The sequence below is a fragment of the Etheostoma spectabile genome, chromosome 13 (assembly GCF_008692095.1).
Source record: "Etheostoma spectabile isolate EspeVRDwgs_2016 chromosome 13, UIUC_Espe_1.0, whole genome shotgun sequence".
Taxonomy (NCBI): domain Eukaryota; kingdom Metazoa; phylum Chordata; class Actinopteri; order Perciformes; family Percidae; genus Etheostoma; species Etheostoma spectabile.
In genome coordinates this window covers 23,814,460-23,839,924 of record NC_045745.1, presented here as the reverse complement: position 1 = coordinate 23,839,924, position 25,465 = coordinate 23,814,460, and the positions used below count along the sequence as shown (strand labels likewise).

The 25,465-nt window shown below is 38.6% G+C and overlaps 1 protein-coding gene across 4 annotated transcripts in view; it reads right to left on the bottom strand.

Annotated features, from left to right (window-relative positions):
- cadm2a (cell adhesion molecule 2a) overlaps nt 1-25,465 on the bottom strand; it is a 200,676-nt gene that overhangs the window by 134,507 nt on the left and 40,704 nt on the right. Inside the window, exon 1 of one of the 4 annotated variants that reach the window (XM_032532854.1) lies at nt 6,022-6,088. The exons of the other annotated variants lie outside the window; for them this stretch is intronic. The gene's annotated coding sequence lies outside the window, so the exon portion shown is untranslated. Of the gene's footprint in view, nt 1-6,021; nt 6,089-25,465 lie in introns of those variants that run through there. 4 annotated transcript variants of the gene reach the window in all.

The following is a 25,465-nucleotide window of genomic DNA, read 5'->3' as shown; positions in this document are numbered from 1 at the left end:
CCTTGTAATTGATGCTCACAAGTGCCAATTGCCTATTGCCTGGGTTCTCTGATCTTGGAGTGTCACAAGATACTTTGGACACACAGAGATGAAGCGTGGGGCTGAACTGACATGCAAGCACATACACAAATATCCGCCTGTTCCGTGTCATTGCTCTGTTTGAATGGAGTGTTTATTGGCTCTCACTTGGTCTGCAGTAAACCCTCCCAAGAGAGTCCCTGCCCCCTTCAGGTCAAACTCATATCAGCGTTGTGTTTGATCTTAGGTCTGTACAAAAGAAACTGTGAGACAGCACTGCTTGTGATAAGATATCAGGACACTTCACAGGTATGTTTGTTATGTTTAAAACAAAAATTCTCCAGGGCTGGGGCATAAAACTGTGGCAGAGGAAGTAATTAAAACCAAACTCAGATGACTCAGTCTGAGTTTAATAGGACATCAGAACATCAGGGAGTCATAGAATAGACAGACTAATAAGATGCCACACTGAATTCATAGTGTGAAACAAACATCACTTGAAAACATCAAGTAAAGCCAGATGATACTATACCTTAGATCTGCTCACGCAAAGCGACAAGGCTCAGACAATTCTCTTGTTCAATATATTGTAAGATCTACCCCAATCTTCCAAGAGTTTTTAAGTGCCTACTCAAGCCAGTGTGTGTGTGTGTGTTTGTTTGACAGAAGGAGAAAAAGCTAAACAATCTACAACAGTGTCTGTATGTGGGTTTACATAACAGTGTGTTTCTCATTAATGTATTTTTGTACCAGTGGGCCCCAGAATGATCTAATACAGAGGCAAAGCCTTCATTTTGTGGTCTTACTCAAGCCTATATTTAACAGCAACAAAAGCCAAGACCCCAGACCACAGTTCCCTCCCACTCAATCTTACTCCATTTTACATCAACTAAAAGGCTCTACTTTTATCTCCAGTGATTCATCTGGGACACATATGAGGCCCTTTCTGGTGAAAAAAACATGAAAAGAAACATTGAAAGATATAAAATCACAATGATTTATATCCAATGTAAATTAAGCAGCCAACCTCTTTTTCACGACAACCTAAAAATAAATAGAAGAATTAGAAGCCAACCCACACAGCCCTGTGCTGCAATTTAAGATATATTGAACTGCACTGTAGTAAAATAGAGAACATCTGACCTGAGAGTATCTCTTATACTCTAACAGGACATTTGTAATGCTACGATGCAACACGGCTCTTCTGTTTGATTCAACTCAAAAGGGTTTAGATGTCCCATATACAGTAACAATGTACTTAAAATAACTGTTTTCACTGTTTTTTTGTTTTAGTTTTTCTGTGTTGTCTTGCGGTGACAGTTCTTTTAGTCAACATCTATTAGCAATATTTGTACGGAATTAAGGTTGTAGATTTGTTTTCTGTATTCTACCTTATGCTCTAAAAATGACTACTGCAAGACAAAAACGATCACGACACAATTACAATATAAAAGAATAGAAGCTGTTGAAGATGGATAATGTGCGTGTTTGTCTGTGTTAGTGAATAGTTTGAAGTTTAATTTTTACCACATTAAGCATTATGTTAATACCATTTTTTTCTTAAACTTGTACATCTTTATGATGGACATACAAAGAAAATGATGTACATGAATACTTTGAAGTTGCAGGTTTGTCTCCATTTATAACAATTATTTTGTTTGTGTGTGTGTGTGCGTGTGTGTGTGTGTGTGTGTGTATGACTGACTGCAGAGGGATTCAGATTTGTTACCTTTCAGAAACAAGTCAGTCACTGACAGCTATGCCATTCCACCACGTGCCATGACGCAAACTAATAATGCCTACGCTTGTGTTGGATATTAGAGCAGCAAACACTGTACTGGGGGTTTCTGAGCTCTGTTATTGCTGGCTCCTTCCCGCAGCTTGAGGTTAACCTCAGAGATACAATAATGGCTACGTTCACACACACTGCACACACACGTTTCCTACTCTTCTCCGTCTCCCTTTCAATCTCTCTTCTCTAACGCTACATTTCCCATAGTTAGTCATATGTACACACAACACACACACAGCCTCCGTATCTAACCTCCCATGGTAACCAACTTCATATCTATCTAGGCCTGAGGAAATTGGGATTCAATCACAGTGTGTACGTGCTCACAGAAGCATGAGCAAAGAAGTATCACAATGCGTCTTGATTTACATACTGATTTCGGCTACACTTAATGAGCTGATTTTAACTTGCACATTGACATACAAGCTTACTCATTAACTATTAGGCTAAATGTACTGTACATGTCATTAAAACTGAGTGAATTTGAGCATGTTAGTCACTTTTAAGTTTGGACTACATGGGACTTGAACTTATTGCTTTTTCCAACCACTCTAAAACAGTAAAGGCCAAATTACGAGGGTAATTTTATTTTTATTTTTTTTTAGTGCAACTGCTGGCGTCGTTGTGTTTGCCTACCCAGTTCAGTGACTTGGCTCTATTTGATGTGTTTCTTGGTGCTTTGATAGAGCCTAGTCGAGCCAACTGCTCCATGGGCTTAGGTCTTTCCAATAACCTGAGGGTAGTGCAGGTCTGTGTAGTGTTTGCCTGTATGTGTGTTTGTGTTTCCGATCTGATGTGGCATCTAATGGGATTTGACAGCTCCTTGTGTCTGCGAAGTGAGGCTAGGCTAGTCAAGTTTGGAAGTTGTTTACACCCCGAAATGTGATACATCACAACAAAAAAGGAAAGAAGGAAGAGGAACTGGCACAGAGGGTGATGAGATCTGACAGCTTTCAAGTGTGTTTATTGTGTGTGTGATTATGTCTTCTGTTCATAAAACCCAAAGAAATGTAGAACTTTCCACTGAGTCTTTCTTTGACTTTTCAGCACAGTATTTGTTCAATAGCCTGTGTAAATCAGGATAACCTATAGGTTATCCATGAATGCAAAGAGCAGAAGAAGTTCCTCTTGCATTAGTTAAAAACTATAGGCTGAGGAAGAAAGACCCCTACAGCCTCAAAGGATTTCTCCCACAAACACATATGAATGTCACACGTATATTCAAGTATTTAAATAAAATGTTCAAGCATGAAACACTAGGCTATATATGTTGCTTCATGACCACTTTGAATGAACTCAGTTAATGCATTAACAGATAATAAATCTTTCTTTTTCCATATTATTGTGTTTTTATTTTATTTTATAATGAGCCAAACCATCACTTTATGACTCCAGTAGGTGTTTGGTGTTTTTTTTTCCCCAACGTCTCCACCCAGGCAGTGCGACAATGGTTATGTTTAGGGTCAAGGTTAGGGTTAGCTGCCTGGAAGGCGACGTTGGAGGCAAAAACCACCATCAAGCAACTCCAGTAACCACTTAAAGGAAGAGAAAATAGAAGGGTGGTCTCCATTGCAGGGGCTGACATGTATCCCAGATGAGTAATGTTGTGCTAATGCAGACCAGATGTATGTGTTTTGCTACAGCATGGTTTCACTGCAGCACAGCCTTTTTTGTGGATGGTGGGTTTGCCTGCTGTGTATTCCAATCCAAAGCACACTGAGATGAGACAACGGTTTCACTTTTGTTGGGAGTTCAATTGTTACTATTTCTGTAGTCAGGCTTACTCTGCATGATCAAACGTCTGGGTGCTTAATGTTTTACCAGAGAAAGCTAGGAAGGTGTCAATGCATGAGTCTGCCTGTGTGTGTGTATGTGTGTGTGTGTGTGTGTGTGTGTGTGTGTGTGTGTGTGTGTGTGTGTGTGTGTGTGTGTTGTTCCCCATTTGGTAGTGCTTGTGTGCCTAAATGTCTGTATTAAAAGAAGACAGAGGATATTGGGAGGGACTGCTCTGTTAATGTAGAAGAGGAGCATTCAAGAACTGTGTGATTGTGTGTGTGTGTGTGTGTGTGTAAGTGTGTGTGTGTGTACATGTCATATACATTTTCATACATTCACTACATATAGTTTGGATAACAGTCAAACTAAAACTAGAAGGATATAGTGTTATTGCAAATGACAAATCTCTATTTGTTGAACAGTTACTTAGAATTTTTTAAAATCACCATTTCTTTTTGCTTTCATTGTTTTGCTCTCCAGATCGCTGTGAATATGTATTCAACATAACATACAAGGTAATCATGACAAAATGCCAACAACAGCATATCACAAGTAAGCCTCTTACACCAGCAACAGATTTGGTTCACCTACAAGTGGTCATAGTGGGAGTACAAACTATTTCAATCTTACTTAAAATAGAGTAAATTGAATAGGGCTCAATATTTCAGAAGAGGAAGTGAAGTAGACCGAGGAGTTCTGGTGGAAAACCTGTGTTGCATCATCTGGATGTAAGAAGGCCATGTAGAAAACACAATAAAGAGGAAGAAGTCCAATTCAAAAAATAGATTAGTAGATTTGTTTGGAACACTAATGCATAAATTCTCCCTTGAAATGAAAAATGATGCCAGTGAGAGAGCAGAGCTGCCAGATCCCCGGAGTGAGGAAGATTCACATGGCTTCATGTGGAGTTTTAAGATGTGATAACTGATTTACTAAGAGACATAATAATTACTTATGTTTGCAGTGACTTATTAGTGGAAATTTACGTAGTTTAGGACCTAATTTATTAAATAAGCTAGTGCAAATCAATTAAAAGCAATTCTCCAATTGAAATACCTGAGGCAAACATAGTCAACCATCTCAAAGCAACAGACACCAAAGAGGAGAGCGTGACTCAGTGTGTGATTCCCAAATGTACCAGCCACCATCCAACATGCCACCAGAGGCCACAAGAGAATAACTGATAATTAAGACTCATTATTAAAATGAATAAACATTAAAAAATGGTTTACATATTACCAAACAAATATTTGCAGGGATCTTTCATGATGCCCTACTATTATTACATATAATTAGGTGTGAGAAACATGCTAAAAGCTGTGCCTGTGTGTTCCAGTTAACAGTTGGCACTCTTTAGAAATGTAACTTTATTAGTGCGGCCATGAGTTTGTGTCTCTGAATACATCATCGTCCTGATTCAAAGTTTAATGAGTTTTTACATGGTGCCTCCAGCTAAAACTTTGAAAAAACGAAATAGTACTAAAATGGTTGTAAGAGAAGGAAGGGCTGATATCAGAAAATAGACGACAGAGACTTGTAATGGAGTACAGCATGTACCGAAAGATATAAAAGATCGCAGGCAAGAAATTACAAATAATAACTAACACAGAAAACAAAAATGCTGCAGCCTAAGTTAAGAATTACCTTTTGGCAGAAATTGTTAATGTGTTTTCATTTGTTCTAAGAGCAGACATGGCACACATGAACTGAAAAGTCAAGCACTGATCAGGAACTTACATACTGTGGTAGCTGCCACCTAGTTTTAAATAAGCGTTGCCTTCTAACCATGTGTTATAATAAAAAAGAAAAACATAGCTTCAGGTTGGAGTAGCTAAAAACTCTTGGAAATCTTTCGCATGAGCATCTTGAACTGAATGATTTTCATGTACAGCATATCATCTATGGCAAGAGCCTAAACAGTATATGTTTAGCTCTTGGAGCAGGCAAATGGATTCTTGGAAACACAAAAAAGGAGGGGAATAGTGTACTGCGTATTCCTTGCTTTGGGGCAAATAGCATTGGCAGTAAGAGAAATGCAGGAAGGGCCTCTTAGGGTTTACAAGGGTTTATTTGCTGCTGAGATGTCAAACTGTGTGCTGTAAAATATTGCTTGGCGATCTTCCCTGGTTAACCCATGTTCAAAGAACTGAAATGGACTCTCCCAGTTCTAGGGAAAATGTATCTGTGATAGCTCTTGGCTAGAAAACCTGCCAAAACTGCTTTAAAAAAATGACTTCCTGGCAACGATTGTGCAGACAACTTTTCATTGGGAGCCAAAAGAAAGATTAACTACTGCTTGGTTTTACATTTTTGCCTGCATAATTAAATTGAGATTTATTGGTGTACCCAAAAATTTTTTCTAAAACAGACTTACAGTATTGTGGAACTGTCATTACTGCACAAATAACCGTGTATGTGTGTTTTTAGTCACTCACAAATCCATAGTGCTTCAGAGGAGAAGGTTTCACCACAAATTACTGACTCACCTGGAGAGACAGAGATAGAGAGAAAAGCAGAGAGAATGAGACAAAATAGAAAAAAATAGTTATCAACTCAATGCATTATGTGTAATAGTACAACTATAATACATGACAGAACTGTAGTCTTAACATTGGAAATTAATTACTGTGTGCACAATACTGTATGTTCACATTTATATTCACACACAGCAGTGAGGTCTTTTTCTCTGCATAATGGAGAGTAAACAGTGCAGGAGGATCGGAGGAGAGACTATTTGTCATTTCCTGCAGAGTGACTGATAGAGATTAGAGTATGTGGAGTGGGTGTGTTCATTAGGAAAGAAAGGATCCATGTACACTACCGATCAAAAGTTTGGGTTCACATACAAATTTTTATTCCTCTCCATTATAGACAGAATACCAGCTGATCTGAGTGGGTGGCTGATCTTTAATACCTACATTGCCCATTATCAGCAACCATTCACCCAATGTTCTAAAGGGACATTCTGTTTACTAATCTGATATCATTTTAAAAAACTAACTAGAAAAACATTGGCGAACTCTTTTGCAATTATGTAAGCACATAATGTAATCTGAAAACTGCCACCCTGGTTAAAAAAACAATGCAACTGATCTCAGTTGGTATTCTGTCTACAATGGAGTGCAATGGAAATTTGTGAGTGACCCCAAACTTTTGACCGGTAGTGTATGTATATTTCTGTATGCATTTCCAAGGACGTGTGTGAGAGTGGGCAGATAGGATGAGATCCTGGCATTTTGTGAAATGTTGTGAGATGCGGTTCAGTGTCAGTCATCAATGGCAGCTCCAAATAACTGTATGAGGGAGGCTCTGTTTTTTTCTTTTTAAAGGAAATTATATTTACCTTTATTTGCAGCTATAAATAACAGATTGTCCAACATATACAGTAAATGAGTCTAAAAAATCCATTAGTGACATCACTTGAAAACCTGGTTCCACATGCTATTTAAATGGCTTATGTGTATGTGGGAGAAATAGGTTTGTAGACAAGGGGGAAAAGATAAGCATGGACAGAGAGTGAAAGAGGAGGGGTAATGAGCCCTGGTCTGAAGTCAAAAGCAAAGTAGAGGCTCATCTACTCCAATCAAACAATAGCAAAATCAATGAGGCACAAAGAGGAGTCTTAAGGTACCTCACTATAGCTTTTGTGCCAGCCGGGAGCTTGCACATTAGCTCGGGTCATTGGCATAAAACCTAACATTAGAAAGTCAAACTCAGCTCACTGAACAAACTGATCTTTAGCAGGTGAACAAATAGTTACTTTTCTTCAGTAAACACATTAATGCCCCCGTGAATTAACTTTACGTCATCAAGAGAAAACTCCCAGTCACAGCTCGCCCTGATAGTGCTGCTGCTGTGCAACAAACTCAGCTCTACCTTCTGCAGGAAGCTGAGCAGTCTGTACGGGGGAGCACATCCTGAGGTGTGCAGCTGCACTGACATGGATAAAGACACACTATTGTGTTAATGGATACTTTACCCATCAAGACGCATCTGGAGCAAGTGCTGACAAGGTGAAAGTTAGTGTGTGTGTGTGTGTGTGTGTGTGTATGTGTACTGCATGGGTGGATGTGTATGTTCAAGCAAGCTCAGCTCTAATGTCCCACCACATGTAACGTTGTACTGCAAGCAGAGCCGCAAATAAGAAAAAAATCTCTACTAGTGGAGCAGCATATGTACAGTTAAGACTAAGGATCCATAAATCTTAAATATTAAAAAGTAGAACCATTACCCTGTCAGCTGCATGATCCTCATTCGTTCAGGCAAAGTAAATGACATACTAAATATTATTTATAGAACATAACACACACACACACACACACACACACACACACACACACACACACACACACAAATGAAACTCAATCTGTTCCGTGACTATTGACAGGACAAGGAACTGAGACAACTAAGTACATTGCTGTTGTCAAACACGCTCACAGTCTCACCCGCTCAAGAAAGACCAAAATATCTGAAGTCATGTTTTAGTCTAAGCACAACCTCAGAGCAGCCTTGGGACTTCTTGTAAATCCCCCAGATCATTATGGCACACAGCGTAGAGGAAGAAAAAAAGTCTGCGTGTGTGTGTGTGTATGTGTGTGTGTGCATGCGTGATAAGAGGCAGAAAGAAAAACTGCTACCAAATGTTTTTTCCTTGTTTTTACATTGTTACCGGCTTGTGTATTATCACTACTCATGCTTAGGGGTTTGTACCTGTTTTCCTATTTTCTTCTTTAAGAATATTTAACACCTCAAAGTGTAATACTGGTGTGAGACCAGAGTTTGGTTAAATATACTAATTAATTAGACATGGTCTGGAGTCCTGTTTGTCTTGGCCTTGTAAATCAACAAGAAAAGGAGTAAAGACAAATGACAGTTCAGAGAAGGGTTGTCAAGTCAAGTGTAGAAACAGTTCATGATGAAGGGTAAGGGAAAGAGAGCAGTCTTCTATTGTACACCTTATTTCAAAGGACAACTTTAAATTAATCTCACCGGATGACAATGAAATTGTGTGCCAGGCTATTTTTCTCATCCTGTTCTCCCATGTGTAGCTGTCAAAAGCAAAGTGGAAGTGAAAGTGCTAAAGAGATGGCAACGTATCAAGGGCCACCACACACTGCAACATGACTTGTTAGAAGAATAAAACTTTTCCTGGAGCCTTTTTAGTGGCCCTCATTCTGAGATGCCACATGGTACGTGTCCATTGGATTGGGTCCGGCCAGGGATCTTTATTGCACATAATTCCCATCTCTCTTTTCTCTCACTCTCTCCCTCTCCCCACATTCCTCCTCTACATTGCCAAGCTGGTCTATAGGCAAAATGAAAAAAAGACAATACTATAAAATACAAATAGCCTTAAAACTCATAAAACTGTACAAGTGTGAGATCTTTGTAGAGAACTGTAAACTACCAATGTCTCATCTTAAATATCCCTTAACAGTCAAAAAGCTTCTGGTAAAAATACTGAAAGAGGATGAGGAGTGTCGCAGTGCTTCAGTTATGTGTAATTCTGGTGTTAATTGTAATAATTATAACCCTGTTGTTTGTTGCTATATTTTGTGGTATGTCTCAGAAGGAGGTGTATAATGAAACACTATTATTGCTAAACGTATTTGGCGTTTGTGCCCATCGAAGCTACATAATTCAATACAATACTACTGTTCTAAACTAAAAAATATTAAAATATACATTCATTTAAAACACTATCAATTACAAGACCATGCCGTCCAAGTGTTATGGGTCATTATCATATCCTGAAATCTATTTTAATAGGCATCAGCAATGCTTTTGCTTTTTACTTAAGGACTCCATTAGTCCAATGCTGTAACAGACTGCTGCTGGTATTCAGGTGTTATTCTATTCATCAATCTAAATGTAAGGTCTACAGAAGGGGCTTTAGGTATTCATCAAATTACATTTATTTATTTGGTAATTTTCTGTTTCTGTCATATTTCTTTATGCTACATTTAAAGTAGTAACAAGTACTTTTCAGTGAAAACTTGACTGTTGAGATAATCAAAAAGGCGTTCAAAAAAGGCATGTCTTTCTAAACTACCTCAATAGGGGAAAATTGATAGTTTGATGATAAATGTATTCCTGGTTTAGTAAAGCCCCAGCATTTAATCAAAATGATTAAATAATTGAAAGAGTAACTTAACACTAGGGTGAAAGGCAGTGTTTTACTGCCCACTCTGGTTGAAAGTTGCTAGCATGTTTTACCTCTAACCCCACCCAGCAACACTGAGGAATAAAGTTAGAAATCTGAATTGTGGCACCTGTAATCACACCCAACAGTGATGTGTTGGTTAAACACCAATACATCACTGTGGCAAGGTGAGAAGTCATACCACAAGTCAGCAAAACAAGATTTTCAGATTAAGTTACTCTTTATTTAAAAAACTTTTAAAAAGTAGAATTACACGATTATCTAATAATCTGGTTTGTTGAGAGACGTATTTCAAACTTATTGTTGAGATATCATCAGCTTTTTCAAAATCCTATTTTTCTTTAAAAAAAATGACAAAAAAACGGTACTTTGCGCACTGTGGTCTGGCATGGCTCAATCAGCCTTTTTCTTCCTTCTGGTGCCTTGTACTTGTAAAGTAGGTTGTGCAATGGATTCATTTAAATGACTGTTCACAAGGTTTTGAGAGTTTTGAGAGGTAGAGAACCTGCCAAAAAACAATCCTTGCTGCCAGACCTAAATGATTCTCAATGGAAGTTTCATTCTTGCAGTAAAAATAGACCTCGGTTGACTTAGTTTGGCTACTGTATGTGGAAGTGAGAGCCAACTACTGAAGGCCAGATTTGATCCAACAAGAAATCAAATTAAAAAAATTCTCGCCAAACACAAAGATTAAAGATTCACTATTCTCAAACTCATATCCTGACAGTACAAGACATTAGATTATGGCCTTAAAGACTTATGACTGGTATTGTATTATTAAAAGCCACCTTAATAGTGCAGAAAGGGAACAACAAAACAGTACATAAGCCATGCCAAATGTATGATTTGAGTTAAAAATGTCTTGTAATGTCTTGCAATCTCAATACTTTGACAATTTACCTATTGCACATTTAAGGCAATTGGCAGCTTTCTCTATGATCTTAATTACAAATGGATGATATGTGTTCTTGGCTGTGTTTGCTAGTATGGATCAAAGTATAATTCTTTACTTGATGTGGCAAATTCCCAATATCTACAGAGCAGAACTTGATTAAAGATTTTCTGACCATTAGGGGTTGTTCAAATGATCGATATTCGAAAAAGTCAACATACAGCCTGCATATTCTCACAATGCACCAGTTGACCCTGGGGACATCCAGCATTTTGTTAAATGTCATATTGTTGCATTGTCCATGTTCCCTTGTTTGTAACAAACTTCTTAAGTGATGGTTTACACAGTCCCAAAACCAACATGGTTCAAATGTGTGCTATTTAATGAATCAATCAATATCAAAATGATGCATGTACATTGCCTGTGAATTCTTGAAAAGAAGCTTAAATGTTGTCATTACTTTCATGGACAATATAATATGCTTTTCTCACAACAAATCTTGAGCCAAATAAATCAATTGTTATGTTTTTAATTTACTTTCTGCTTTGTGGAACTTTAATTTCAACTGGAAAATAGTAATTTCGGAATCAGCGTCTGCAAACACCACCTTACTGTAGGTTTACCCATGTGCATATACAGTATACTGGGCAAAGTCCCCGGCAACATGTTTCACTGTCTAAAAGTCTTGGTTAATTTAGATCTCACTGTCTATGGAAGCAGCCTGAAAACCTCGGTTTTATTCCAATTAACTCTGTCAGCAGTCAAAGACTAAACTCTGTCAATTTCCACACTTTGTAGTTTACTGATTGTTTCTCTGCACCTCACCACAAAAGCTTCACTTTTTTGCTCTGACACACAAACACTGCAAAATAACTGAAACTTTGTTTGAAGTCAAAAGCAAAATGGGACAACACAGGAAATGCTTTGCTTCTGTTTATTTTTCTTGTGGAAAAATTTTGCTAATAATGGCAAAGAGACCTACGGCATGTGTAAATACAAAATACTCAAAAGCTACACAAAGACAGTCTGGAGCCTTGACATGCAGTCAATCACACAAGTTCCCTCTCACTTTATGATCTTGTCTTTTTTGTTGCACAAATCTTATTCCAGCGTATTGTACTTATACTCTACTTAAGAGAATATCCAAATTAAAGGGAAAAAGGGAAAAGCATTTAAATGGTAAACATATGCAATACAATTCCTTTCCCCCATGTGGGCTAAATCTATTTTTTGGCTTTTGGTTTGACATGCAGTTTGAGGTTTTAAATAGTATTTTCCAATGCCTTTGGGATTTGTATCTTATTATCAGAGTGTGCTGCGCAAATAAAAACCGGAAGTTACACATCATAAATCATAGGAATTCTGGGGTCATGCCGAGCAGACAGGAACTCAAATGTCACAGACATGGGTCGGATTAAGGCTAAAACCCTCCAAAGAATGAAAAACAACCCTTACTCTCCCATGCATCTTCAAACCGACCTTTCTAAATCATCATTAAGGCAATTATTGTTTGCTTTACACACAGCTCTCATACATATCCTTTTTATGATATCATTTTGCATATAACCTATGCAAAGCAACGGAGCAGGTGGGGTGGCAGCATAGTCAATCAAAACATATGGCAGGTGCCTGTAGGCAGTCTGTATATTTAAGCTGAAATGAGAAAAAACACATAATCTTTATTGGCTGGTTAGGATGCATTTTATACCAGAACAGGTTTTGCTCCAAGTGTTTCCAGCTTTTACAGCTGTAAAGAGACCGCTTCTCTATGAATGAGGGGAAGAGCAATGACAAGTGGGAGGAGATCACATGGCATTTTTTCAATAAAGCTGTGTGAAAGGTTACATGCATGTGTCATAATGTTCAAACCCTGTGAGACAACTTTTCACATCTGTGAACACACTGTGCAGACTGCATTTGCACCTGGATGACTCTGGCTGGCATCCAAATGCAATTTAAGGCTGACAGCATCCAGAGGTGATGTGGCCAACATTAACACAATCAAATTACAGTGCATGTTGTGGGCATTTACAGTTCACCTTAATTTAGCATTAACGTTCTTCACACAGGTCCAAATACAGATCATATTACCAGGACTAAACCTTCCTCAGTCTGTTATAGTTGCATTAAGCACATTTTCAACCTTACGCATACTGTTGACTCTGCTTAGTTGATGTCACTTGTTTTTCTCCAACACTTTTGAGTACAAGGCTCAAATCTGCACCACACAGCTCCTCAGTTTGTTGAGCGACCATACAAACATTTTCTGGGAAAAGGTGCACTGCTAACATTAGCTTTCAGGATACATAGTTAACTAGCTGATTAGATGTACAGTATTAACAGTTTACATAATTTTTTACTATAAAAAGGGATGACTTTTATTTTGGATATGTACTTGACTTTGCTACACAACTACACAAAAGTCACTGTTTTGACTCTATCTCCTTCTGGAGAACTACACTTTTATTCCCTTGAAACTCAGATTATTACATTTGGACTCTTCAATAACATCACAAGATGTTTTTTATCTAGCAGTCACCCTAGTGTGTTTGTGTGTGTGTGTGTGTGTGTGTGTGTGTGTGTGTGACACAGAGAGGGCCAATGGAAAATGAGCAAGGGTAGAAGATATGTTGCTGTACTCAGAAGAGTGAGGTGACAGCAGGTTGCTAAAGAATTGATGAGGAGAGAGGGGACATGCTTCACCTAAGACATTTCCTGCTGTGATACATGTCCTCCATGATGACTTCCTGTCATCAATATCATTACATCCTGCTGAGGTGAGTTGACAAAGATATCTGGTCTTTATCCTTACTACCCTGTACTTTGCCAAGACTCAGTGTGCAATGATCTGAAAGAGGGAAATGTGTGTTTGTGAAGGGCATGTGAGGTTTTTATGAGGATGGTGCAGTTAGTTATTCATTTTTAAACGCGCTTCTCCTTTTTTATAATCAAATTGTAAATGCTTTGCTTGCATCTTAGCTGGACTCTATTGTTGTTAATGTCCTTACCAGAGTATCCGTAAGTCCATTTGTTATTTTAAAATGTGCCCTATGAACAAAATTAACATGACATAATTGTTAAGTTCATCTATCTTGATTATCCACTTGAAGACTGCAACTCCTCATAGTAAAAAAGACAAAAAAAAGCAAGCTGCAACAAAGATGCAAAAAATCAACAGAAAAATAAAACACTATTAATACTGTTAACATTGAATAGACAAAGTAAAAACAATGGAAAGCAAAAACACATGCAGGTGGTATGCATATTGACCACTCGTGAAAAAGCAACTGTTGTATAAACCTCCCTACAATCTGTCAAAAAATCCTATCAGCAGGTGTTCCGTGATGGAGCAAATCATATTTCAGTGGTTGAGTGAAGAAGAGTTATTCCAATACCCCACTGCTGTCCTGTCAAATTTCAGGACACTTGCCAATAACAAGAACCTGCTGGCTGAAAACCAATGAATCAAACCCGGATCTAATACTTCAGAGACAAACTTAATTACAGCTAAAGAAAAGAGCCTATTGAGGATTCTCAGTGGCTATAGCATGTGTAAAGAATTTATATTTGTGGCAGAGGTTCAGACTCCAAGACTTGCATCTTATAATAACGGCAGCTCTGGGAGAAGTGATGAAACATAAGGAATAAGAAGAGCATAGATTGAAAAGATGAGAGAAGAAGATTTGACATCATACCAGAGTGTTACTTGATGGAAATAAAGGCAACATTAAGCTGTTGAACGTGTCACACAAGACCCAAAATAAATAAATACAATAATATGTAGACGCTATTTACTTAATGCATTTGCATAGGGACAAGTATAAGGGCATAACTTTGTTAAAGGTTTGTTTCCTTTTGATTTAGTGACTTATAATTAGATTTTTCCATGCAACAGTTCTTTTAAAACTGCACTTTTGTCACAGCAGAATACATGGAAGAAAAACCACCCCTGTGAGCCTTTTGATCTACCTACAATGCTAGCCTGTGCATTCATGCAAATCTTGTCCATTGTTTGCAGTAGTTGTCATGCTGCATGTTTGTGAGTGCCCTGTAAACACAAAGTGACCACACTAATCTTATATATTGTCACAGTGCTTGTACAAGGAACGTTTTTTATTATGACACACAAAACAACCAAGCTTATCAAAAAGCAGGGTAAAGAGACAGGCAGGTCTGGTTTTCTTGAACTCTGATTTGCATTGTTTACAAGTCGTGACAATGAAAATGCACTAGAAACAGCAACCCATGTCCACCCCTACCAGGGCTCTTAAGATCATTGAAACCGTGGACAATTCAGGTGAGAATTTTAAGCCTGGTGAGTCCAAATAGTGGATACCCAAAGTGTGTATATTCAATGTCTACCAGCCTCTTACAGTCTTCAGTAACCATGGAAACAGAGAGATTTGAAAGAAGAAAGGCAGGTGAAAAAGGAAGGCTGAACTCTTGTACAGTGCATTTAACAACACTAACCCTCCCTTAGCGTCGCATGAAAACTTTAAAGTCGTTACTTGGGAATTGTTCCCGAGTAAAATTTTTGATAAGCTAAAGAATGTGACAGCTACAGTAGGAACTCTAAAATGCCAACTGATACACGTCTTTGTTAATTCAGGGCAGATAAACAGCTAAAAAGATAAAATAATAATACACAGGTTTGATAGCAGCAGGCTTATGGCTTGGCCTTTAAAATGCCATGTCTCAAAGCATTTTATTTAGCCGAAGCAGTTACCAGTTATTTGACGAGTCACATTTGAAGAAGGTCCCAAATACTTGAAAACCTAATATACAGTAGAATTTTTATTAGATGTGCTCAGCTGTGTCAGATTATTAGTTAAATAGCAATCATTTGTTTTCTGAACTCATTTAACCAACAGCATGTTCTATCTGATGTGCAGAGACTACTACATACTTTTGTATTTATCTCTGTTATTATCTAAAACTGCCTTTGGTGGGCTTTCATTTTTCGTATTTTTATTTTTAGAATGAATTGTCTGGTTGGTCTGGATAGCTCATCAGAAATGTGTATTACTTTCCTAATAATCTGAAATAACTCACCCTGTCAACTTTCTTAATACATTTTGATTTTGTTTGTCAGAGACAAGAATGCCTCCATTTACATTGTAGTTATTGTGCTGGTGTTCTCATCCAAAGCAATTAAAATGAGTGTGGTGGTATTTACCAGTGAACAGGATGTAATGTAACAATCTTTTGTGCCATAACCTGTGGTGAGCTTCCAATCAGAAACCTCATTTAGATGTTGAAAACAATGATGTACCATCTTACAAATAATTACCAATGAGAACAAGAGGCTTCAAATCATCAGCTACATCAGCTCTGAACTATATATGTTAAAGTGCCAGTATGTGGGGCAATAAAAAAAGGAGCGGGTTCGCTGTCTTATTCAAGGGGACTTTTTATGAATGTCTAATGTCCCAGATTCCGAAATAATTTCAATCCGTCCAACTGCACTATTGACCGGATTCAACATTGCTTTGCATACAAGCATCAAATGATGTGATGCAGTGGTTTTCAATCTTTAACAGAATGGTGAACAAGTTGACTGAGGAATGAAAACACACTGACAAAACAAAAATGATTCACAACCAGCCACATCTATCTTGTATAACCTGAACCATGTTATTAACCCCATCACTTACAGCAGAATAGTTTAAGATGGTATTGATACAGGTATTGATTGAATAGACATCCTTCTCTGCAGTCTACAGGTAACATCAATTATCTTCCCTCAGTTATTCATGGTAGTCACACTGATCTAATGCAAACTTCCTTTAAATAACAAAGGGCTAACAATCAGGCCGTTAACACAGGACACAAACAAAGATAGTAGCTGTAAATTTTCACACCTCAAGGGTAGCTAGGCAATGTTTGCTTCTGTGAGACATCCACTACTGTTTAGATGATTGGAAAAAGAACATTTGATTTGTCTTTGGTGTGTACTTTCCCACACAACCACACATTTAGCTGACATATACAGTAAAATCCCTAATGTCTTCATCATGGTTTGAAAACATACAATCAATTTAATTTGTTGATTTGAAGGAGGGCTGAGGGCCTAGACGTCGTCAGACTAAACAGAGAAATGCACTGCATGTGAAGTGTGCAACACTTTTCCCCCTAATTTAAGGTTCTCCTTCCAGTGATCATCACTTCACAACAGCCCTTGGTGTGCATTACTTTTCTATTTTATATATTGAATATATATAGTGAAACAACATTGTTGGCAATTTTGGATTCATTAGTAAATTATTAGTGGGCTTGTTAAACCATACACATCCTGTTCAATAGAATGCAAGTGTAAACTGTACAGTAGGCCTGTATTGATGCTATTATGATATAGAGAGGACAGGGATACAACCATGATTTCAAACATTAGGTCCTTTTGGAGATAATACATACACTGGCTTACAAAATGGCATGAACCTCCACTGGCATTCCACTGTGTAACAAAATCCATCCCACATCCAATATGTTGCTGTTCTCTTACATGTATCATTTCATCAGAAATGTCCTATCTTTAAGTGTGCAATAATAATATGACGGCGTCAGTTTTAACAGGATGACACTGTACATTTCTAATGAATGATTTGCTAACTAAAATTTGCTAGAAAAGAAAGACAAAAAAGAAGTATAAAGGAATTTGAAAATGAATTTAGTGTCCCAGTGGGATAACTTATGTAGCACAAAAACTTGAAACAGAAACTGACAGACAATTGACCTGGAAAAAAAGAAATATATCAGCTTTCCTACCTCAACCCTGCAACCTACTTCTCTATATAAAGTGTATGCTGTGTGTGTGTGTGTGTGTGTGTGTGTGTGTGTGTGTGTGTGTGTGTGTGTGTGTGTGTGTGTGTGTGTGTGTGTGTGTGTGTGTGTGTGTGTGTGTGTGTGTGTGTGTGTTCTTGTTCAACTATATTCGTTGGGTCCAAAACCTGGGAGTTCACTATACTTGTGGGGTCCCGACAACTTTGTGGGGCCAAAATGCGGGACCCCCACAACCTTAAAGGGCTGTTGGAAGGTTAAGACTATTACTACTAGATTAGGGTTAGAATTTGGTTATGGTTAGGTTGAGGGTAAGGATTACGTTGAGGCATTTAGTTGTGATGGTTAAGGTTAGGGTAAGGGGTTGGGAAATGCCTTATGTCAATGATGGGTTCCCACTTGATAGTAACACGCACTGTGTGTGTGTGTGTGTGTGTGTACACTTCTATTTCCAAGTTGTGCCTTCGAAGCGGTTTGCTGATAAAGGCATTTAAAGAAAATTAGCCCCACAGCCACCATAAATCTCATTGCTTAAATGAATGCTGCAAATCTCACAGTTTATTTCTCATTTGCATATGAAGAGCATCACCTTCACAAACTGAATTGAGATTCGGTAAACAACGGAGAGAAAACATTTAAATAGCGATATGTGTCACAGTTTCTGTCAACATCTGCATTTCTTACCTACAATTCAAATTGGGTTTACTTCTCAGAAGTGGACAAGCTCATTCAAACCTCGGTGAACCTTCCCTCTGATTACAAAGTTATGCATCGGCAGGCGACAGATATCAAAGCTCTATCATCTTGAATGATCCCTATGAATAGCACCATCATTTAGCTCCTCAGTGGCTTACAAAATATGATGCTAAATGAGAATAGGAAAGCATTAACAACTGAAGACAACATAGCTGGTGTTTCAGTTTGATGAATAGTTAGCTTTTGGGGCGTAAACAATCATGCCTCAGATGCCTGCTGAGGCAGAGGGAAGGAATAGAGCAACTTCTGTATGGCGTTCACAAAGGCCCCAACTTAATGGAAGTTTGAATTACCATTTAAATAGGATTTCTTTTGGGGGAAGGGGAGGCATCATAGAGAAAGATAAATTACATTGTATACAATGACAAAATGGTTTAATGACACATATGAAATTAAAGTACACACCCTGTGCTTTCTTAGCTACTAAGTGACATAAAGAGTGGATTGAATAAATAACGATGCAGTGCGAGGAACAAAAGTGACTGTGCAGACTTGTTTGGTCTCTAGCTGGTCCTGCACTTTTAATTGACTCGAATAAAAAACTCAATTACAACATTCTGGCCACCGGAGGGAGAGAGAGCAAGCGACCGAGAAAGAGTGAGAGGGGGATAAGAGGGCGGGAAGGAAGCAGAAAGAGGAGTGAATGAAGCATGAATGGAATGAAGGAGTTATTGGGTCAGAATGGCACCTCAGGGGGGAATCAGGACAGCAGACACAGACACGCTTTTATACAGGCCAGTCTGTCTATTGGAATTACACCTTGCTGAGAGGTGGAAGAAAAAAAGACTAAAATAAAGGGGGGAAGAAGATAAAGTGCTTTGTCAGTACCTTCTAAGGCATTTTATGCGTTTATTGTCATCTCTCTTGTGTTATTCCATTGAGGCCGACTGAGATACTGATTGAAGGTGAGGGGCATTGAATCAAGTAAAATCAGTAAGCAGTCCCACTCAGCTGAGGTACTGATTTAGCTTCCACAGAAGCCGACAGGTCTTGTACTTGGAGAGTATATTAAAGTGAAGAACATGAATAGATAAGAAGGCGACAGGACAAATGGTGAGCGTGATGCAAGGAGAAAGAAACTGAAGATTCTTTGTAAAAAAGAAACATCCTTAGCACCACAGAGTGATACTGTCAGAATGATAAAGCATGACTGATTTTGGGTCTATTGTCAGATTAGTGTGTGTGTGTGCGTGTGTTTGTGTGAGCACATGCATTTTTTAATGTGAAGGTGTGATGTAGCTGTGGGGGTTGTTTTGAAAGTGTGAGTCTTTCAGATATCCTGAAATCAGAAAACAGCAGATTCTTTGTCAGCCTACAGCAATCAATGCATTGTTTTTGGACAGTGAGCCAATAATTCCGCCTTGTGTGTGTGTATATATATGTGTGTGTGTGTATGTGTGTGTGTGGACAGCAAGCTGTTGTTCCCATGGTTGTGTGTTATTGATTAGTCATCTCTGTGGGCAATAGGAGCTGTTATCAGGCCTGACATGGAGACAGACGGGGGTGGATGATGCATGGGACAGGAAAACTGTTCAGACGCAAAGATAATGGAGCTACACACACACGCCAACACACAAACATGCTGCAAAGATGGACAAGGAAACACTGGCACATGCTCCCACAGATTCTTGCACACACAATAGACCTGTTACACAACTGAGCTGAATTGGCAGGGATAGATTTGTTTTCAGCACCATGGACAGCACTCTAAATCTTGAGCAATGCCCGTACACAGTGCATATGGCTAATGATTATCTATTGTAGCGCCCACAACAATAATCAGCCATTACTCATGGAAGTGAGAGGAGTGAGAGGGGAGTGCAGATGCCCTCAAGAATCATAGTGAATCTAAGGTGGAGACCAAACTGAATGTAAAGTGAGTGCCTACTGTGACAACCAACCCACTGCTTCTCAAAACCATAAAACATCATGCACCCAGGGTCCTGGAACTCACCTATGAGCAAAAGAGAAAAGGAGAGAGAGAAATTGAGGGAGGTCAGCATCAAATAAATAAACAGTACACTAGTATAATAAGATGTGTGCAAGAAAGCGAGTATGTTGAGCACTTAACAGTGTGAAATGGTGTGTAAATGCAGTGCTGCTCCCAACAGACAGTGTGGCAAAACCAGACAGACACCACCACACTTATCAACACATTTATATTTCCAGATTGTTAGTTATAAACACTTAACACATGCACATCGAAATCAAGACTTTATCAGTAAATAGAGAGTTAATTTTCTACTGCTTACAACTTTGCTAAATTAAGCTGAAAAAGGAACAGGAACTGTAATGAATGACAAATAAAATATCTGGGCTGAACTAAAACTGTTTTATCAGTATGTTTTTTTATAGCTAACGTAACAACAAAGTCTAAAATTGAAAAACTAATGTTTCACCACATGGAGCTGAGTCTATAGTATCCTATGCTTGTAATCATAAACATTGTGTGTGCTATTATTGGGCAAGACTGAGAGACAAGTGCAAGTCTTACATTTTTTTTCAGTCTTTACTCTTTCTGAGAGCCGAGTAAGTTGTGGGTAAATGTCAGCTGCGCATCTGGCTGTCCACGAGAGGCCAACCATGAGCACACAGGGAATAGATTGCCATGGCCTGCCCTCTGCAATCCTCTCCAACTCCACAGGGACAGGTAGACTCTTTTTTCAGTCAACCATGAAAATACAGAGAGGTCAAGCTGCCCACCATGTCCTCCACAATCTCTGATGAGATGGACAGGGTTGGGTAAGGACTTATACCAGAAACAGAGAAAGTGATCCATGAAAAATGAATTTCCATAGCTACTTTCAGTACAATGTGGTGGAAACATGGTAGGGATTGGGGGTTGACATTTTGTTAATCACCAGGGTTGTGCGGTGAAGAGTAAACTTACAGTATATTCTAAGTATTTAAAGCATGGTTGTACAACATGTTTTCCAAAAACACAAGGTGGTCAATGATAACAACAAAATCACCTTATCATGTTGGAGTTAGTTAAGTTAAAATCACTTTTTTAGAATACTGCTTGAGTACAAGTCTTAAAGTATCTGATGTTTACGGGACTTAAGTATCTAAAGTAATTTTCTAACATTAAATGTATTTAAAGTAACAGTAAAAGTACAAACAAAAAACTTTTGATTATGGCCAGAGGAGTGTAACATTATCTTCACCACTGTCGCGGTTAACATTGTCTGTTACCATGGCGGCAGAGCCTGCACCAGGTTCTTCCATGACACCATCAGTCATTACGCTTCCTCTTCTTCTTTAGTTTTGGCCAGTCACCAACTGGAATGCAGTAATTCGCCAAACCTTTTGATCCAGTGCAACAAATTTCTTCAAATTTTATTTTGTATTAACAAGTAATTAAGATGCTTAGGGCAAATACAGTGGAGTAAAAGTGAAAGTTTACAGAGATAAAAATAACAAAGTAAAGTGTAGATAGGTGAAAATTCTACTTAAGTACAGTAACAAAGTATTTGTAGTACATTACAACACTGGGTAAGGATTACCCAATTAAAAACAAATTGTGCATCTTACCAATGGCCTATGGTAGAAGAAAAACCTGCTATATTCTAGTAGAAACGTGGTTACTTATTCAACATTAATGTGAAGCTGTGTTTGCTTACAAAACTGCTTTGAACACAAAATCAACTGTAAAATTAATTTCAGGTGGCAGCTGCTGAACATCCTGGAATCAAATAATTGAAATATACTGCGTATATATGCATATGATTAACCTTTTTTGTTTTTTAATATTTTCAAAAGCAAGAAAATGTAGCTAAAGAACAGATTGGAACCTCTTATTACATTATGTAGGAACAAAATTAATCTAGGAAGAGGTCAAGTTTGCAGCCTGTTAGCCTGTGCCTTTGCTATTTTCAGTGTACCAATGTTTTTTTTCTACATGGCCAACTTCTCAGCTACGACAGAGTTTAAGTCAATTTTCATTGCATTGTCTTCCAGACAATACAGTGTAAAGGAACCTTTTATGCCACCATAAATTGCATTAAACAGTAAGATTGTTACAGAATTAAGACAATAAAAGAGTGTGTGTGAGTGCATGCCAAAATATCAAAGTGAACTTGTTGTAGCTCAGGTATAGTAGCTGTTGCAGCTGCCATTTTATCCAAAAGCCAGAGGAGTGGCCAAATACCTTCTAACCATCAACTTGTTATTAAAATTTATTTTCTACATAATTAAATATCTTGTCTGCTAGTCCAATATTTAATCAATAGAACAACAGAGGACCTGGTGTGATCTGTTGTCTATTGAACTCCTATTTGCTCATTAATTTATCTGTGTCTCTCTGCAAATGCCATATGGGGGGAAGCTGTAAAGTGCTAGTGCTGTAACCTTTGACTTTTTAGCAGGTTAGACAGTTGTGCGAGGGGACACAGAGGATGCACAGACATGCACACTGAGAGAGACATAGAAGCAGCAGAATGAACAGTGAAACAAGAAGAGACTGCCCTGGCAGTTTATGTATGGGCATAAACAAATACTTAAATAGTGACTAAATAGTGACTTAAAAAATAACAATTCATTATGGTCTGACCCCACTGTCTATTCTTACTAAAAAAAAAAAAAAAGTACTAGAGAAAAAAATTGAACAAAATGAGGCCAACAGCAAAAAGCATTATTGTTACAAAACAATGAGACAGAAAATTATGTAACTGCCTCATTTAAATTTGTGCTCAATGGAAACACTATTGAAATGGATAACAGTCCAAATCTCCATCTCTCTAATAATAATAATAATATATCTGGCAGTGCATGAATTCATTTGATTACATAAGCACCCCCATGTGCACACAAATACCAAATTTTGTTGATGGCTAAATTAAGAGAACAATTAGTTATAATGGCAAGGAAGACGGAGCAAGATGTTGCATAACCCTGTTTTTAATCAAGCCGACAAATCAATAGGGAGTCTGTTCATGCTGCTGAGTTTGTGTCATTCTCCCCAGAATAAGACTCACTCATGTTTTTTGACCGTGATAAGGTTCTGCCTACTGGGAGCTGTTCACTGCAGGGATGTCTGTGTGTCTGCCTATGCTGAAATTAGGCAAACTGCTGAAATGAGTTCACAGGGAAAACCTTAGTCATTGCATTCCATTTGTGAGATGTCTCTTGTTTTGCCATCTCTCATCCTATGTTTATTCTCACTACTCATCCCTAACTAGCCATGAAGCACACCAATGAGAGGTGATGAAAGGATTGGAGTGATGGCAATGGTCGGATGCACAAAGCAGCAAAGAGCCATTCCACGAGGAAAACCGAGGTGCAGCAGGGTGGCAGGTCATGGGCCAAGTCCCCTCCGTGGACAATAAACACAATGCCAATGCTGTACACGTAACAATAACCCTGAACCCTGACTATTACACCATACGGTGGTTGACCCTGAAGCCTCCAACAGCATGGGTGCTAATGGCACAGACTGTGTTAGTCAAAACACATTAGCACGGGCATCAAGGTCCACAAGTCATTTGGTAAAAGAAGTTGTTTTTTTCTCTTCTTTCTTTTCACAGGTAGTGACACCCAAGTGTTGAGAAACCTCAAAGTGAAGTGCTTCTGTTATTATATAGAGGTAAATGGGTGCTTTGTAAGTAGGGCCCATCCTTAAAACACACTTTATTGTGGGTGTATGTGTGTGTGTGTGTGTGTGTGTGTGTGTGTGTGTGTGTGTGTGTGTGTGTGTGTGTGTGTGTGCACCTGTGTGCACATTAATCTATTGATTTTCCTTTCCACCTCTTTTTTCATCTTTACTTTGTGCAAGCATACCTGTATTTTTCTTTGTGTTTGTGGACATTTTCTCAGCGTTCACTCTGATGGAAAATGTGATCTTGTTCCATCTCCTCACTTTCTTGCTTCTTCCATTCTTTTTTTCTGACTAATAGTAATTCTGTTAGTATGTTTGTATGGGATGAGGGATGAAAATGATTCTGTGTATAGGAAGAAAGATGGCAACGGAAAGGAGGGAATGGGCGATAAAAAATGGCAGAGAATAGAAGATCAATAAAAGATGAAATATATCAGAACTCCTAGAGCAAGGTCAAAAGGATATGATCTCTCACGACACACAGTTGTGCCTCACTGAGCCGGAGGCAGCCAGCGAGATGGAGAGAGAGCAGGGAGACAAAGAGGAGGAGGGAAAAGAAGGAGTCACTAAAAAAGACAAACGAGGGCGGGGGCCAGGACAGACATACAACTTTTCTTGAGAGAAGCCACTGTCCGTTTATCAAAAACAGCATCCTACTCAAAGCCGCTGTTTGTCCATAAGGGCAAGAGTAGTGTTACCACAAGCAGTTGACACAAGCACTATTTGCTGATATTGGCACAATAAGGTCCGGTACAAAATGTGGAAATTAATCTTCCTTCAGTCAACTTTCCTCCCACGCTAACTAATTCAGCGGCTAAGTGGCTAAAGGGGCCAGATCAGCAGGCTGTGTCTTCTCACCGGGTCCAAGTCCTGGTTCCATATGCACAGACCATTAGAGCCCCACTCTCACCTCCTACAGAGAATGGGCCAGATAACATCTGTCTACAGCTACCTCGCTGCAAACACTCAACCAATTAAAGAGCCATTAGCGCTCAGGCTTGGCGGGTGATGTGTGGGTCAGTATTCCTGTTTGTGTTTATGCTTATTCTCTAGGTTAATGCAATTTGTCTATGGCACATGAAGTGGAATGTGTTATTTACACATGCATCCACAAAAGCATAAAAAAAGAAATACACATTTATGTCTGTGTAACCTTTGTGTTCCCTTTCCACCCACTTGGCCCCACCCCCACTATTTATCATTCATTAGTCGCCCCAGTCTTCATCATACAATTTTAATTCGTGATAGGGACAGAAGTAGGTCATTTGACAAACACGTCACATCTGCTCCAATCCAGGCTGCACCTCCTTTTAGCATCAATGTTTCACCCCTGCTTAATACAATAACATAGACTTGAGGTAGCAATGGTTTGGAACCCCAACTGAAATTAAGGGAGCTGTTGTTGGTGTTGGCGTGCCATCGGCATCTCACAGGTTCAACCCTGCTAAGATTGCTACTATTACAGACAGAACTCTCTTGTACTCAGGCACTATTTCATTAAGTGATACATATCGTAGTTACAGCAGATGCAAGCACAATTGTCACAGGAAGTACAGAGTTCTGTACCAGAAATATATAATTATCACATCTAAGCAACCTACGGCAGTATCCTCATCAAGCAAAAGTAGTTTATTGTCAAAAGCTCTATCAGAGATTAGTATGTTCTATGTAAAGCATGAGAAGATGTGTACCTGA